Here is a 17322-nt window from a genome sequence, read left to right on the forward strand (position 1 = left end):
AAGAACAAAAAGATAACAGTGTGAGACTTTGACCAAGAGCAAAGATAAAATCAGGGCAGCTGACTCAGTGCAACAGAAAGGACTTAACAGAGCTGGCAACATTTCAGCCTAATCAGGAACTTGAACGCAGGAATATGTTAAAAGCAGCACAACATATTCACAGTACTGCCAGCATGAAGAAAGAGCAATTGTTGGGAAAAGGCATTCTTTTCAATAGCATGGAAGTCCTAGCCAAGCACAAGCACAAACCTGTGTTTATTTGTTGGTGTTCAGTTTACTGTCAATATTGCAAACACATAAAAACAAGTCAGAGACTCCAACCCTGCAATGCTGTCCCCAAATACAGAGAAAACATTAGCTACTCTCCTAACATCCCTGTGACGTAACTATTCAATCCATTCCTCAGAAACAGGTAAAAACATGAGATTTGGACAAGACCCAAAGGAAGTTAGCCGCACTTTAGAAATGCAGCTGAGACACAGAGCTGCAGCTCTTCTTGAAAGCTGTTTTAAAAAACTCCAGGAAGCAATGGTATTTCCTGAGTTCTGGCTGTACCTACAGTGTGAAGGAGCTTCCCGTGCCGTTTCCTTAATTAGCACAAATACGCTGACAACCTTCTCTATGCTGAAATCAAGCCACAGACCAACCAAAAGTTTATCTACCTACGCATCCAAATCTACCACGTGCTGAACCAACATGTTTCAATGCCGTAATCAGTACTCTGATTATAACATGGCTTTGTCATGCATCCAGTTGCTGAAACAGATTTTGATGTCCCAATATGAAACCTATTTGTCCCGCAGTCAGCAAATATGAGAAGTGCCAATATATATATCCAATGTTTTGCAAGTGCTGAGGCTGTGTGCTGGCATCATTGGAGCACACTGACCACCGCATGAATTTATAAATACGATCCAGCTGAATTAGAGAAATAACACCATTTGAAGGCCAGATTCTAATCTTGTTGAATCTGAAATAAACATGAAATAACTCATTTGGCATCCAGTAATTTACTCTGGTTTCACCATGCAGTGATCAAGGCCATAGTTACCTCTTCACACAGTTTGATCTGAGTGTAGTCCTGTCAACAAGACACGTTACAATACAATCATGCAACAGTGAAACAGAAAAGACAGCATGCCAATACAGTAAATACTGTAGTATCAGTTCTAGGGAAAAGTTTAGCAACCTTATGACAGGTAAGGTTTAAGTGTGCGATCCCCTAGCTTTGTTCCTGAGACAATTTTTGCTTTGTTGGGGATGCAGCTGGCAGGACTAATTCTAAAAGCAACTGCACAGCCAGCTCATAGCTAATCCTGAGTGAAAGCTGGGACAGCTAATGCTGTTTCCTCACAGCTGAGGCAGCCAATTTTCTGGGGCTGGTTGGGTAGGACAGGGCACTGCAATATGCTGGTGTGACTGACCTGTTCCCTCCCCCCCATTTCAGTTGTCCCTACAGCAGTGCACCCTACGTCCCCACACTATGGTCCACAGCTTCCAGGAATCCACCTCCACTGCTGCTGGTCTGTGGCATCGCTGCCCAGATTTTCCCAGAATCACTTGGCACAGACCTGGTCAGACAGCATGGCAGGCAGCCCTGCCAACATAGCTGCCGCTTGGAAAATCTGCCCTGTGGATGTAAGCTGAGCATCCCGCCCATTCCCCACTGTAACTCTTTTAGCTGGATACAAGGTCACAGTTGTGAGAGTAACACGAATGTATCTTTGATGACATTGACATACATTACCCATAGTTTCTTGCCGAGAAGAAAAAGAATGCCAGAAAGTGATGCTCCATGAAGAACAAATTAGATCTCATTCTGTGTTCCTTCACCCTCAGAGAATGGCTTTGAATGTCACCGAATCCTGAGCCGAGACTGTCACCCACCCACAGGAGGGGGTGACAGCTAACTCATAGCCTGCATGCTGGCAGAACTTCTTCTTCCCTCAGTCCATTTGTTTATCCATTTTTCAGTAGTTGTTCTCAAGTACCACAGAGCAGCTTTAGGACACAAACGTGTTGCCATCAGGCACCTCGAGTTTTCCTTAGGTGCTGCCAATAGAATCATGTCCTGCAGATCTACCATGACCAGATGGGGCTCTTCCTGAGCCAGTGGGGTCCTTACTCTCCTGGAGAGAAGGGGAGGGATGGAGTGAAAGTGACACTGACATTCCTTGAAGAATGGACTCCTTGATGGCACAATGGGGGTGATTGCCAAAGCCACTGAAAGCCCAGGCCTAGGTAGTGAGAACTACCAAGCTGAGCCAGGTATGATTCAGTAATGCAAACTAAGTCGAGCAGAGTTTCCTCTTCCTAACCTCATTCCTTCTCTCTGAAAGATAGTTTGCATGTTTAACCAAATGGAAGCTGCAACCGAGACATCAAGACAGCTTGCCGACTGGGCTGTGTGTCAGCACGAGCCAGAGGGCTGTAAATCAGACAAGGTGCAGTCAGCTCCTCTGGGAAGGCTTCCCTGAGGTTCCCCATGGTGCTAAAGCAGCAGCAGCAAAAAAAATTTACCCTCAGACTGACACACCTTTGCCTCCCACAGAACTCAATATAAATCACAATTGCTCCTATTTAGAGAACAGAATGCTGCAAGCCTAATCACACTTACACCGGTTTTACACAGGTTTCTTTGCTTTCTTTGGAAATACCCCATCTTTACGTTACAGGTGTTGCCAAGACCAAACCTGACTAGGTCAGCACCTCTGAGCACTGCTAAGGTTTGGGTCTTTCTTCAACAACAAAACATCGCTCTCCGCTTGATTAGAGAGCTGCTTCTCTCTCTTAGCTACTTCCCAATGAAGACATAGTTTGAGAAGCTCACAACAGGGGGGCATAGGCAGCTTGGATCCTGCAAACCATTCACTAAACACGAACAAGCACCACACAAACTGGCCCCGCAGTCCTGCTGGTGGGTATGACCAGGAGATCCCACCATGAAAGGGAAAACTCCTCCAGACCCCCATCTCTGGAGGGTTTCTGCTGCACTGCCATGGCTGAGCACCAGCCATGGGATGCCAAGGTCTTTCCTTCTGGAAATGAGTTCATAATTCCATACGCACAACTAACTCTCAGCATACTGCAGTGGAGCTGGCATACTATTTTCTAGCCTTTGCAACAGCAGCTTTAAAAAGTTTCAGCCCACGCCTTGTTTACAAAATCAGCTCAAAAAAACACCAGGTTTTAGGCTGCTGACAGAAGGTCTGACCCTGATCAGTAGCTCTACAGGCCTCACACTAAAGGGTTATAATGCTGAGAGAAAATGCAGAAGACCAAGAGGAGTCCAGCCTCACTTCTCACCCCATAGATAGCACTGCGACCAGTGAACACCTCACCCTGTGCTACATAGAGAAAATCTTCTCCTTTCCTGCCAATGTACAACACCATGCTGTGGCATAAGACCAGAGTGGGGGTGTACTGTAGAAGTTCCAGAAAGCTTTGGAGACAGGATTTGTCATTTATTTATCAGAAAACTCAGATAAAATTGTACTACTTACATTGCTATAGGGGAAGGAAAAGAGAGAAAGACAGAGACAGACAGACAGACAGACAGACTGACCATTCACTTTTCCAAGAGATTTGCTGTAGCATATGGCAAGTGGATTCTCCAAATTTTCCTTAGCTGAAGAAGATGAAATCATATTTCATCATGTACCACTAGTTCTCCAGCTACCATTCCTGAACCTAGTCAGGCACTACTTATAGTCCCAGGACCCAAATGCCTCCTTGGCTAATCCTAAGCCTTGCTCTCTGGCCTCTCATAGGGAACAAGACCCTCTGAGAACTCATTTTGCACTGAAGCTGGCTGAGTTGGCTCTACTTTTCCCCCGGAGATTAGGTGTGTCTGGAGCCAAGGTCCTGAACTGACCAGATCTCAAATAAATTAGTAGTTTATGCAGGCAAAATTTGACAAGAGATAGTGGAAATAAATGACAGCCTAATATTTGAGTGGATTCTGTGCGCTGTTTTGCTCGTGTCTACTAGTCCACAGGTGTCCTACAAGCTGAAGATAATTTCAGCTGACTTGTTTTTTCATTCCACCCTCGCATGTTTCTAAAAGCATCTTTCCTTCTGATCACATGGCAGCAGGTACTGACTTGCTTACACACAGCACTTCTGGTGACTGTGCTGAACACATGCTGTGCAGGTGAGCCCTGCAATATTGTCTATGCATATAGAGCCACCACCCCACCCATGCAGTCACGTTTTTCTCAGCGTTCCCCCAGATATGGCCTTGTGCGACGCCTGGCCGCTTTCAGGTGACAGCTTGCTCTCCCTCTCCCCCACCCTTCTGAGCTCAGCAACCAGAAATACAGTGGAAAACTTCTGGCCACGTAAGCTGAGGATGAGCAAAGGGCCGGCCCACGCTCTGTCCGGCAGCGCCAATGCCAGGTTACACAGGGACATGCCAGCAGAGCCTGCATACCACTGCTGGGCTGAGAGCAGTCCAGAGCCGACTGACTCTGCTCAGGAGATCCAAATATAAACAGTACTTTTCTGTGAGGAGTGGCTGGCATCCAAATACTCCCCCAAGTTAGTCACAGGTTGAAATAAATAAATAAACAGAGCCCTACTAATCTTGCACCCAGCCTGCTTGCAGCCATGTGATCAGCGTCAGCTTTCCTGGAGGTGAAATATGGGCCCAAGGGCCAGCTCCTGGCTCTGGGTGCTCCAATGGCACAGGCAGGATGCAAGGCAACCCCTAACCAGGATGGCGTGGGCCACTGCGTAAGGGAACACCCACCTGGCAGAAAGCAGGGCTCAGCTGCATGCCACCTGATCCATCGCACTTGTATCAGGGAAATACCGAAGGAGCCAGGACATGTTCAACCTAGAAATCCTCCTGTGACATGGAGCCAAAGTGAAATGGAGTAGCACTGGGCTTGCTACCTGCCCTGCACAGAACAAAGAAAGCAGGGCACTGCGTGGTGAGAGCAGAAGGATGGGATGATGGCTGCCTCTTCCCTCATCCCTCAGTGGGTGCCCAGTGGCAGCACCAGCCTGGCCCAGCTCTGCTTCCCACCCTTCCTCCTGCAGCAACCAATGCTGGCCCATCACAGGCAGGATGGGGAACTGGCCCTTGGATCTGGCACAGCACGGCCACTCTCATGCATTGCCCTGTGAGCCATGAGCCTCGCTGGAACTCCCCTATGTGTATGAAAGACAATTCCGGCACTAAGTGTATTCCTCCTCTTACTCCAAACTAGAAATGACTCCTCAGTCTACAGCATCACTAGGTTACATCTCAGTATACCCAAGAATGCAGCTGGAGGAAGACTGCAGGACATTGAAGCATGGGGTGAGCAATGGTGAGCGCCTATTTTTATGGGACCTATCCGAATGGGCTCTGAGAGCCAAGTACGGTATATCTGCCTGTTGCTAATTATATTTACTGTGGGCCTTCTTTTTTTTTTTTTTTTTTTTTTTAAGCTGAAGATGAGTCAGAAAAAGAAAAAAGTCCTTTGTTGTTGTGGAAGCAGAAGGACGTCTCCTGAGGGTGTATGTAATGCACTGCTGTCACGGCATGACAATGGAAAAACTGACTGCTGAGCCAACCAAACCCCCATAAATACCTAATGATATCTCTTCTGGCCCAGATTTCCTACAAGTCGGTGCCTGAACCGCATACAGAATGACAATCAATATGAAAGGATCTCTCTTCTCAACAGAGTCAGAATTTAAGAGCCCAGCTGAGCATTATATTCCCGTTCATACAAAGAGATCCTTTCACCAGTCTGTCACAATACCCTAAAGGTGGTGGTCCAGCAGGAGCACTGTTAGGCCTCTCCTCACCCTCTCCCCAGTTCCTCACACTGTTACCATAAAGAATGGCTGGCTATAACAAGCAAGCATAGTTATTAATTGCAATACTGTTACACAAACAAAACGTGCCTAGAGACGCATCGGGTCTGCAGTCACATAGGACAAGAACAAAATCTTCTTCCTTTTTCTACCTCCACCTCTTCTTCTGGCTGGGTAGCTCCACCAGCTTTCTTCATTGGCTCAGGAGGTGGCTGTGCCAAGCACCTGACCCACTTACAGGCATGCATGCAGGGACAGTGAGCCTATTGTGAGAGCACTTGGCCTTAGCACATTTCTCTGGCTGCTCGCCAGCCTCTACACATTGGGCAAGTGACTCTGCCCGGCCACTGCAGTTACATCAGTCAACACCACCTCTCTGGATGTCATGGCAGGGAAGCGGCTGCCAGCAGAGAGAGGCAGCCATGGGGTTTTGAAACTAGCTTTCCAAAAACATTACAACACCCTTGCCAATTTCCAGTGGGTTTGCTCAGTTTCTCCCTGAAGACCACACAGATGTTGAACGGACGCTTCACAGTGCCAACAAAAGGTGGTCTTCGCGCCTGGCTTTCAGACCCATTCCACTGACTTTCACCAGGCTACGCTGAGGGCCTGAACTGAACTTGTAAACTGCTATTTTAAGGGAAAAAATAGAAATTCTGTGGGTTTTTTTGTTTGTTTGTTCTAGTTTTCTGCAGAGGGCGAGTCCCCATGCTGCTCCTTCCCAGCACAATTAGGAGGCAGGGCTGGAAGGAGCTAATTTCTATCAAGTCCTTTTGGACCCCCTTTCCTGCTCCACTCTTGGCTTCCAGGCTTGCTTGCCCATGGCACAGCAGCTCCCTGCAGGTAGCTGATGGAAGCCATCAGGCCTCAGAGGCACAGACTGGGGCCAGCAGCACTGAGGACACATGCTGCCTCAGAGAAGGTTGGCTGGAATGATTCCGCTGGCAGAGCTCACAGCCAGTTCCACCCTCAAGCTGTTGCCCAAGTGTAAATTTAGAGCAGTTCCCCTCTGCAGCAGTGACCTGGGATTTGTCCTTCGGGTGGGAGCAAAGCAGAAACTGGACAGAGAGATGGTCTTGAGGACAAGCATTCAGGGCTCAGATGTGAGCACAATCGCCTTATAAGAGAGCAAAACTGGAAAAGGAAAATATTGCTCCTGGCAAGCAAGTACTTCCATATTGATTCAATGCTTAAAAATGCACCCAAGAGAGGATGCCCTTTCTTCAAACCTTCCAGCAAATTCACTTTCACTCTTGGCACTCTCTCCTCAGCTAGTTTGCCCTGATGGCAACAGCTCCTACCTGTACCAGCTTCCCAGTGTTTCACTGCTGGATTCCACTGGCCTCCATACTGCCTCCTCTCACTCCCTCTGCCTACCTCCTGTTTAAAGTGCTTCTAGAGGAGAAGCTGAAACTTCTCCCCTTCCAAACCAACTGATCCACAGTGTAACCCACCACGGGCTCAACTATCCTAGCAAAAGCAGGGAGAACCTCTTGCTGTGGTCAAGGGGCCATGCCTTGTGCCGCTCTCTGCCCCCGGCCCTAAGACAGAGCCCTGCAGGTCTGTGAGAGGGTGGCTGTTCTCAAGCCAGAGGCTCCACAAGGATTATTTGGCTGCAACATATCATATGACTTTGTTCTTAGAGTTACATTTTAACTGAGAAAGTTTAACAAGTATGACTTATGGGCTTCTAAAATTGGCAGCAGAAAAATGAGCTGAGGAAGTCATGGAAAAAAACCACAAGTGAGGCCATTCCATGTTATGCACAATTTCTGGGCTCTTTTTCCAATCTTCTGTTTTTTTGGATGGTGGAAAATATTTTCCAGCTACACAGGCCTGGCCTCACTGAGTATGTATTTATGCCAAGTTTATAAAAAGCAGCTGCAGACAGGGTTGAATGAAAGGATTACACTGCTGTCTGTCTTCCAGAAGGTGCTTCAGTTCACACCCTGTCCCACAGAGTGAGGCTCATTTCTCAAATCTCCATGAATATATGTAAAGAGGGGCAGAATTTGAGCCTCATAATACAAACAAATATGGCTGTACATGTGAATGGACATGAGTGTACGCACACCTCGCTAGCAGTGCTTCAGAGACACTGCTGATTTAGCTTTCAGTGTGAGTTTATCCCCATTTCTCTGACCTCTCCGCTCTCCGCAGCCCCGTCCATCTTGTAGGAACACAGCGATGGGGAAAGGGCTTCAGGGTCAGGACTCCAGTTTCAGCACACAGCTGCTGTCTGCTCCACGTATACCTTCTCTCAAGCTGCTCCCTCTGAAATTCAGGCTTCATCAACCTCACGTACACCAAGGCTGCCAGCTTTTGAGTCTGAAGGAATGGCTGTAATCACACAGCCTGACCTCCTCCACAGCACTGCCAGAGAATTTCAATCTGGAGCCGGCACAGCAGAGGCATAACCTTAATTTTCAGCCGTATCTTGTTGCAGCCTTGGCGCGATACACCAGTCACAAGAGGAGAGTCACAAATAATTCTTCACTCTCCCCAGCAGAATATCTGCAGGGGGTGCAAGGAGGACACAAACTGAAAGTAAATGGATATAAAAAGGTAAGGTAGGTGCTAAACTGCAGATCGTACATTACAGAACCGTACCCTGCTGGCTCTGCAGGCAAGTATCTTAGAATAACAGTACTGAGAACGACAGTGTTACATCAGGAATATCAGTCAAGACAATATTTCCTGGCAATTGTTTGAGAAATGCTTTTCTCACAGCTAATTGCTCCCAAGAGACTGCGTTTTCTCTGTTTTTAGAAGGAGAAAGATTAAGAAAGTTTTTAAACCTCTGCACCCTGCTGTGGGACAAAGAACTGGGGTTGGGGGTGTGGGGTAAGGGAAGGAAAAAAGAAAAGAAAAAGGCACAATGGCTGTAATGTTCTATGAAATGATTTTGTTCTGTTCTTTTGCCGGGGTGGTGGGTGCAATCACCAGTTTGGCAGAGATAAATACAGAAAAAGCAATTATTGTACGGGAAGGAAAAGGTACTCCAGAGTACCACATTGCCATCTAGTGGCACTGGCTCTGGCAAGCCAGAATACACGAGGCACTGCATCCTCCCACCTCACCACCCTGCACCTGTACGCAGGCACCCGCATGGAAAAGAGGTCGAGTCTCCTCTCAGCCTTTTACAACCAAACCTGGCCACTGCAAAACTGCTTGGTCTGAGAAAAAGGGAAAGATGCACCCCAAAGGAAGTGTAAGCCAAACTTGGCTTTGCTGTGAAAACTTGGTGTTTACACTGAGGCCTGTAGATTCCCGCCTCCCACATCCACCCCAACAGGAGGGACAGTCAGCCCTACCTTGTTCCAAGGTGACAGACATGAACCTAGAGCTGATGTCTTATTCCCAGCCCTGCTGCACCAGCTACCTCAGCAGCCCTGATGGCAGCCCTTAAAACTGAACTCCGTTAAGTGCTTCGGTGATGACACATTTCCTTTGTATGCTGAAAAGAACCTTTCAACGCTGAAAAAAGAAAAGCCAAAATACAAAGTCCCTCCAACAGCAAAAGGAAGGCACTCCACCTTCAGAAGATACCCAGCAGAAGGCAGAGGACAGCAGACTGATTGTTCTGTATGACCTCCATGTTCTGAGTTGAAAGAAAAAAAAGAATTTGATGCATGTGAATTCTGATGTTCACTGAAAGATGCTGAACTTGAAAGTTCTGCCCAAAGCAGAGTCCTGTTTAGTCAGGAAACAACAGTCCTACTGCCTGAACTCTACTGGAAGAGACCACCATTTTGGGGAGCAACAAAAGCCTCCCATCAGACATCCAAGACTGCCTGCAAAACCCTGCCTCTTGGCAGAGGCCTTTCTGCTCCTATACATCCCATTGGAAACATATGCTCATTCTCACACCTTATGGGCAGTGAGAAGCGTTTCGAAGCAGACTGCATTTAGGTCTGGTGCAAAGAGCAGCATGTCTGGCTAATCATTAGCTTTGGCCCCTGGATCCTGTGAGGCCTCCCAAGAGCACAGCTGTTCTGTTTATGCCCTGAATAGCCGGGTCAGCAAGGGTGACACTCTGATAGTAGCAAAAATAACTTGCTTTTCCAAGAAAGAAAAAAACAGTTAATTTCCCCAAAATGAAGATAACCTATGCAGCTCCAGTAAATCAATCTTACAGCAGCCTTTCTGCAAAAGCCCAGAGATCCTATTTGAATACTTTGATGACCACAAATACAACGATGACCTATGAATACTTTGTAGGATATTTACAAAGTCCTTGCTGAATTGATCAACAACAAAGGTTGTGTTGTCACCCTGAGACCAAGCAAAGAAAATCTGGAATATTACCAGGAGGTGGGGAGGCAAAATTTGAACAGTAAATTGAAAAAAGGAAAGGTCGTGAAGAATTCTGAGCAACTGCTGGCAGTGGCAGACTGCAATCCATTTTCTTAAAACTTTTATTTAAAACCAGGGAGACACGACTGCTTTTATTGAAAATGTGCTGCCCAAGGTAGGAGACATCGACCTGTGAAAAGATCTATAGTGCAGTGACAGATATTAACAGGCCTGATGAAAACTTCTGAGGGCAACCCAGCAGAGAGAACACTGCCACTGACTGACCTTGGCAGAGCCTCATAGCAAACAACATCCTGATAACAACCAAAACAAAGGCAGCAACTCTACACAGAAGATAGATGTTTCCCCCACTTCACATTTTTTTTTACAAAAAGCAAGGGAAGAATACTTTCTAATATCGGTATATTCCATCCCAGCGTCTCTGTGTGCTTTAGAAAACTAATTTAAATTATCAGTATGTACCATCCACCGTTGCCCGGCACATCCAAGGCACTGAAGTGCTCAGCCTAAGCTCTCACTAAGAAGCAGACAGCCTGTTGATTCATGAAGGTGGCAGGCCACACCTGTCCAACCATCCAGCCCTCTGTACACACAGCTACCACACAGCCAGCTCCTGCTGAACACGTATTTTTCTCCTTTCCAGGTATCATCCCAAAAGCAGAAAAAGAAGAGTACAGCCACTCTGGACAATAGATAACATCTGCTCTAACCACAAGGACTTTGAGCAATGGAGTCAAGCTGTAGAAAGCTGTGTTATTTGTAATGCAAAATGGCCAACACTAGGATATAAATTTCTTGCAGTAATGTACTTCTCCAGTTTTCAACAATTTTATCAGCTCCTCATGTATTCACAGTTTGGAATTCAACATAAAGGATGGATGCTGACTCACTGCATTGCTTTAGAGGCTCTTTGCTTATGCCCACTTAACACCAATGTTCCAGCATTTCCATTTGCATGATAGAGTCACCAAAACTACGACACAATGGCATAGAACAACTTTTTTGACAGAACAGTCAGAGTTACATTTAAAGTTGCTATCTCACAGCAAGACAAATTTTGAAAGATTGCTTCTTATATTTGCAATGCAGAAGCTACCTGTGAAATGCAGGACTACTGGCACCACCAGCAGAATAATTAACCCAGTGTTGATAGTTCACGGTATTTGATTTCAGTGTGGGGGATGGAGGGTGTTATGCCTCAAATATTTCCAACCATAAAGAGATGTTTAATGTTTGGGTTTGGTTTTTCTATGGTAGGTTTCATGATTTACAACCAGGTCAGCAGTTGGCTGAGGTCTGATTTTTCCTGATGGTAATAGTAACTAGTACTGATTACTCAACCAGTCTGAAAATAACACGATGTAGAAAAGAAGCACATTTTAGAGCTATACACATAAACCAGACCAACAAAACATCCACTCAATAAATAACAAACCAAACAGGCTTTCCTAAACCTTACCTTCTTCCTTCCTGTTTCACTGTCCCCATGTCCTGATCTTGGTAGCTTAGGTTTCCCTAAGGAAGGGACCGTGCAGAGTAAGTTACAGGATCAGGACCGCTGACTGAAAGCTTGCAGAGGCACAGACTCCCTCTTGACAGATTCTTCACAGTGTCACATACATCTCTGCTGACACAGAAGTAATAATAACATTTTCATGCTAAGAATTCTGCCAGTGCCAACGGCCGGTAGATGACATCCCAACAGAGAAGTAAAAAAGGGCTCGTAGCTTTGTCAGACAACTTCTAACATAAGCCAAGGGGCCTGATGTTAATGCTCAGAACTTTAGATGGAGATAAAAGCAAATGAAAAGCAAACAGCAACCCCTCATGTTTATGCAAATTCAGCTGAGTGCCATTATAGCAAACACCCAAGCTGGAAGAACTCAATAAACACGGAGGCTACAACCTGGGAACAGTTGCAGTTTCTCTTCATTGTATATACAAAGGCTTACCTTTCCTTCATTCTACAAGTTGGTATTCCTCACTTACAGGACCAAGCAATCGCATAACACCAGGTCAACGTGCCATGACAGTAAATTTCCAACAGAACCAAACACCATTCCCATCAATAATGAGATACTGGTATGAACTGATTACACATGCACTATCAGTTAAAAACACCAGCAGAGACTTTCTCAAAGAACATGCTTGCTCAGGAATCCCTTTTCTCCATTTCTCCATTTAATTAGTCATTGCATTATAATTAACAAATTCATGCAATAATCATTGTCATTTTAATCATCACAGCGGAAAGTACATTACTTCTAATTAAACATTTTAAATACAACAAAAGATGCTAATCAGGTTGTTTCAGAGCTTCAGGAAATGCTCTTTTACATACATGCCAAAGCGGGCAAGAATTTGTTACAGCGAATTTCTATGTCTTTCAGGCTACCTTAGAGGGTGTAACACATCCAGATTGACCTAAGGAGAGAAAAGTCTGGTTTGCAGAGATGGTTTCTTTTATTGAACAGCTCACTTTCTCTAGGTACTTGCTATGCTTTAGGCAGACTCTGAAATATTTCATAATAACCAGTGAAATGTCTAGAAAAATGCTTGCTGATGGATAATACAGGGGTGAACACTTCCATTTACACTTACAGTACCAACATATACCTTCCCCTGCAAACACGACCACGAAGCACAGAAACAGCACTTCAGAAGCACAGGAGTGGTTATGATTTGGTCTTAAGCTAGAGTGCCATTCTGCCACAAATAGCTGCCTCCTAGGCATCGGAGAGCCTACCAGCTCCTGCACATCAGCTACAGGATTGCAACAAAACTGCACCCTAATGCCAAAATTTTGCTTTTTTGAAGGGGGGAAAGGGGGAGTGAGAGGTGGGAGGAAAAGGGGGTGGTTAACCCCAACTCCAGGCTAAAGCCGTATATTTCTCTTCTGCCCCTACAGCAGTTGACAGCTCTCATTTCACTCAGCTGATCCAGAAAAATCACATCTGGGCAGGGGGAATCCTTCTCTGATGTGTCAGGGAATGACATGCAGTTGCATTTTTGTGGCATGGTGTAAGTGGCACAATGAAGGTGGCTTCCCTATATACCTGGTTTGGGCTGAGGGATGGAAGGGAAGGGAAATGGCTGTAATTATATAACTGCAACAAACATGTGAGGATTTAAAACGCCAAAACTGGGTGTCAGTAGAAACAGATGCCACTGCTGCCCCCACTGGTCACATATCATACACTGTATCAAATCTGTTTGGACAAAATGCTGCATTGCAACACCCTTCCAGACGTGAAGATTCTGAAAATCAGGATTTTGCAGGATGAGCTTGCACAAAACAGATGTGCAAAACTGCCCTCTGCTGTTTAGATTAAGACCTGCTCAAATAAATGATAGTATGACCAAATCAGTTTTTCACAGCTGTAAGGGCCCAAGTCGTGAAGAGGCAGAACTACTTGGCAGCAGCTGTTTCCTGTCCCCATGCAGAGTAGAAATCTGATACTTGAAAGCCACATAAGCAGCACTGCAGCAACACTGTTTTAGGAGCAGCAGCACCCCATTCAGTGACCATAGCAGAATGGGTGAGCACCAATGACACCCTCATCCCAAAGACAAGGATACAAGGACATCCTCAGAGTGCAAGGGAAATGAGTAAAAGCCCCAAGACACATATCTGTCAGGCCATTAAATCAAGGCCTGACCTTTACAAACCAGGAACTGGAATTACACCTCTAAAGACAAAAGCTTAGAGCATACAAGCCTTTAGGAATTCATGGTTGTTAGGTTACAGCAGTGATCAGGAAACACAGAGGGTGGTCACCTTATCTAAAGACAAACAGTATATAATCTGTTAGGGTAGCACCTGTAAGGCCCTATTTCAGGGACATGAAGACCCTGACTTTGTTTTTAAGCACAAACAGAAAGTACTGCACTTGGAAAGAACCTGCACATTACCTAGCTCTAGTAAGCTGGGCAGCCTGGTGTGGAAATATCACAGAAGGGCCAGCTGTTTTCTGTGGTTTCATTCACACATTCATACACAGGATGTTACAGGAGAACAGCACTGAATGCCCACATCTTTGGGAAGCTTCATTTTGGTACAACTACAGAGAGCAAGTATCGCTACCTGCATCAGAAGCTCAGTCTCTGCAGTGCCTAAAAGCTACTTGTCCTTACGAATTAAGCACGTTTCAGCTCTTTGCAAGACAGATTTGTGGTCAGATATGACTGCTATGCAGACAGGTGTTTTTTTCAGTCCTTCCCTTCCCCAAACAAGAACATGATCTGTACTGGTCAGTGTAAGCACACAAACTGAAAACCAAAGCAAGATTTGGGTACAACAGAAACCTTGACAAAATTATATTCTTCACATCAACCTTTTTCATACCTGCATTGTTCAAAAAACTCAGCTTGGGCGTAGCGTCCAACATGCCTTTGAAACACACTAAAAGCACTTACTGACCACTTCAAAGACTCCCTTGAGATTTAACTCACATTAATTTTAACACAACGGTCACGTTGTTGAGCCTAAGGGACTTTCAACACACCATCAACAGACATACAAATGAAACTCTAGAAAGATTGTTCTGGGTGCATGAATAGCTTAAGTTTTACTTTGATGATGGTTTGCTAATCTCCTACACAGCAGGACTAGGGCTGGGACTTCTCCATTTTTGAAGTTAAGGGCAAAAATAATATTCTGTCATACCCCAGGCTAAGGAAATTAGTGCCAGATGATTCAGTGTGTGCCTGATCACTCTGGTTTTGGATTTGATCCTGCTATCTAAAAAACTTAATGGTGAGACATGAAAGAAAGTACAATCACGAAAGTAGCTGTTGGTTGTAGGCTGTTAGGTGGATTTTTTTTTGCTTTGGCTTGTTTTTTTTTTTTTCTATAAAAGCTGTCAGAGAAACTCATAACTGGTGACAGGAGACTTCCTAAAACAAAATTAACAGACCTCCTTTATGAGAAATTCTCAGAGTGGTCACATGCATTGAAACCAAGTGCCTCATTCCTGGAGCACTACAGGGCAGAAGATGGCTCTGAGAGAAACAGCAGCCTTACCTGCAGCGAAGCACAATTACAGACGTCATTTACCAGCATCTGTGAGATTGCCAGCAGCAAATCCACAACTGAATAGTTCACTTCCACCTTGTTTTAAATTGCACAGGTAAAAAGGAATGCAGTACTGCATACAGCTAAGGCAGCAGCATTACTACTACTGATGCAATAAGACGCATTACTACCACTGCACTTTCAATGACCTGCACCTTTGCTCGTGTCTGAAACAAGTTTTAAGTTAGAGTCTCTTATATCTGTAGGCTGTGCATGCTAGCTACAACAGCAGGAGCTCGCCATTATTGGAGCTATATATAAAATATATATATCAGTCTTATTCAAAGGATTCCACATTCTCACCCTATTAGCCAAGGCACTCAAATCAGGTATCAGAGCTTGCATCATCATACTAGCCAGGTACTTTGGGATTATAGAATTTGAGAATACTGGTACTTCTTAAGGCTTCATTTAAATCCACAGTCTAAAAATGTCATTCATATCTAGTTTTTCAGGATCAAGAAAACTAAAAAGGTTTAAAGTAGTACGGGTACCTATAACAACTATTAAAGCAATGAACTTCTGTAGTTACAATCAGGCTATCACCAAGTCTTCCATCAAAGGAACTGACAGAAAGATTTGCTAAAACACTCAGTTCAGGAAAGCACTGCTGTAAGCTAAACTTTGAATTCAAAGTGGCAACATTATACCAAGGAGCACAAAAAAATATTCAGTCTTGAAGGAAGGGTGCCTTACATCATTTGAGTTTTAAGGAATCTTGATCTACCATAAGAAGCTAAAAGATGAACCAAAAAGATCTTACAGTGAAATTGCCACTACCGCTAAGGACAGCAGGTAAATATGGGAGCAGTTCTGTCAGCATAATCTGTGATTTCTTCCAAACCTTTAAAATTAAAATGTAAAAGGCAAAGTCTGCCAAATAGTCCAGCTGCACCCCATAAGCACAGAACCTTCTACTACTTCACAGTGTTTTTATTAAAGATCTTATTAGCAGAATAACTTTATATCTCTAATTCAAATTAAAAGAGGAAAACAGTCATCGTCACCTGAAGATGATGGCTAAGTTTTACTTCTATCTGATGGCACCTGAACAACAAAAGGACCAAGTTTTAGTCAGCTGTTCAAGAAATTTTGTTCCTACCAGCTATAAACTTTAATATGCACTACAGAAAGATTCAACAGCAGCTCAAACTTTGGAAAACTGTATTTTCAAAGAATTAGTGGAGAAATTTCTCTTCCACAGCAAAAAGAATTGTCCAAGCTGGTGGACTCAGTAAAAGCCATTTGTACTCCCAAGTTTTGCTATGTGACAAGTGGGTGACCATGAACCTTCCATTTAACCTCTCAAAGACTCTGAAAGGCAATTTCTGGAACTTTGGTCCCGTTTTGGAAGAATCTGCCTTTACAAAAACATACAGCAGGCTGGAGTGAGAAAGATATATGTGAATGTTAGCCAGAGTGCTTTCAGAGCCTCTCTCTTCTACTCAGACTATGCCATCTAGTACCTTTCTATTAATGTAACATTAGATCAAATTAGACATTTAATTAATGTAATCATTAGACCAAAGCATTCTTCTCTCTTCTTTTCATGAAATTGAAACAAGTCATAATGCCAAAAACATTAAGCCACACTGTTAATTGTTTTTTTTAATTGCTTTTTTTTTTTCTGCCATCAGAGTGGCCTTAGCACAAAAACAGAAAATGGCAGAAACTAGTCTGCTCTAATTTGAAATTTAAAATACCCTATTGAGGGAAAATGAGTAGTACAATTCTGAAAACATATTTAAGTCAGTATATTTTCCTTGTTTTCTCTCATTCTGATATTTTACCTCTTTCTAATTCCAGCACTTTCAGCTAGTGTAGCCTGGGGATGTCATCGTCTTACCTTTGTAATTTGAATCGGCACCAAAACAATCAAGTCAAATGCCAAAGACTGCTAAATATTTTCTACCATCTTAACAATTAGAGACTGAAATGTTAATTATTTTACAAAAAGGTTGAATGCTTTCAAAAAAAATATATCATTATGCTCTTAAAATATGCCCAAGGTTCTATTATAAACAGCTTTACTTCACACAAGTGCTTTAACAGAAGTTCCTTTTTGGCAGATTTGGTTTTGACATGCATCACTACAGGTGTTACTGTTCCTGACAAACAGCTCT

The 17322-nt window shown here is 44.3% G+C and overlaps 1 long non-coding RNA gene across 2 annotated transcripts in view; it reads right to left on the minus strand.

Annotated features, from left to right (window-relative positions):
* The window catches only part of LOC128075334 (uncharacterized), a 44388-nt gene extending 28934 nt beyond the window's left edge, over nt 1–15454 (minus strand). For both annotated transcript variants that reach the window (XR_008203770.1, XR_008203760.1), the window contains exon 1: nt 11585–15454. This is a non-coding gene — a long non-coding RNA (uncharacterized LOC128075334). The remainder of the gene's footprint in view (nt 1–11584) is intronic.
* Between the last annotated feature and the right edge of the window lie 1868 nt (nt 15455–17322).

The sequence above is a fragment of the Tympanuchus pallidicinctus genome, unplaced genomic scaffold (genome assembly GCF_026119805.1).
Source record: "Tympanuchus pallidicinctus isolate F22 unplaced genomic scaffold, pur_lepc_1.0 scaffold1, whole genome shotgun sequence".
Taxonomy (NCBI): Eukaryota; Metazoa; Chordata; class Aves; order Galliformes; family Phasianidae; genus Tympanuchus; species Tympanuchus pallidicinctus.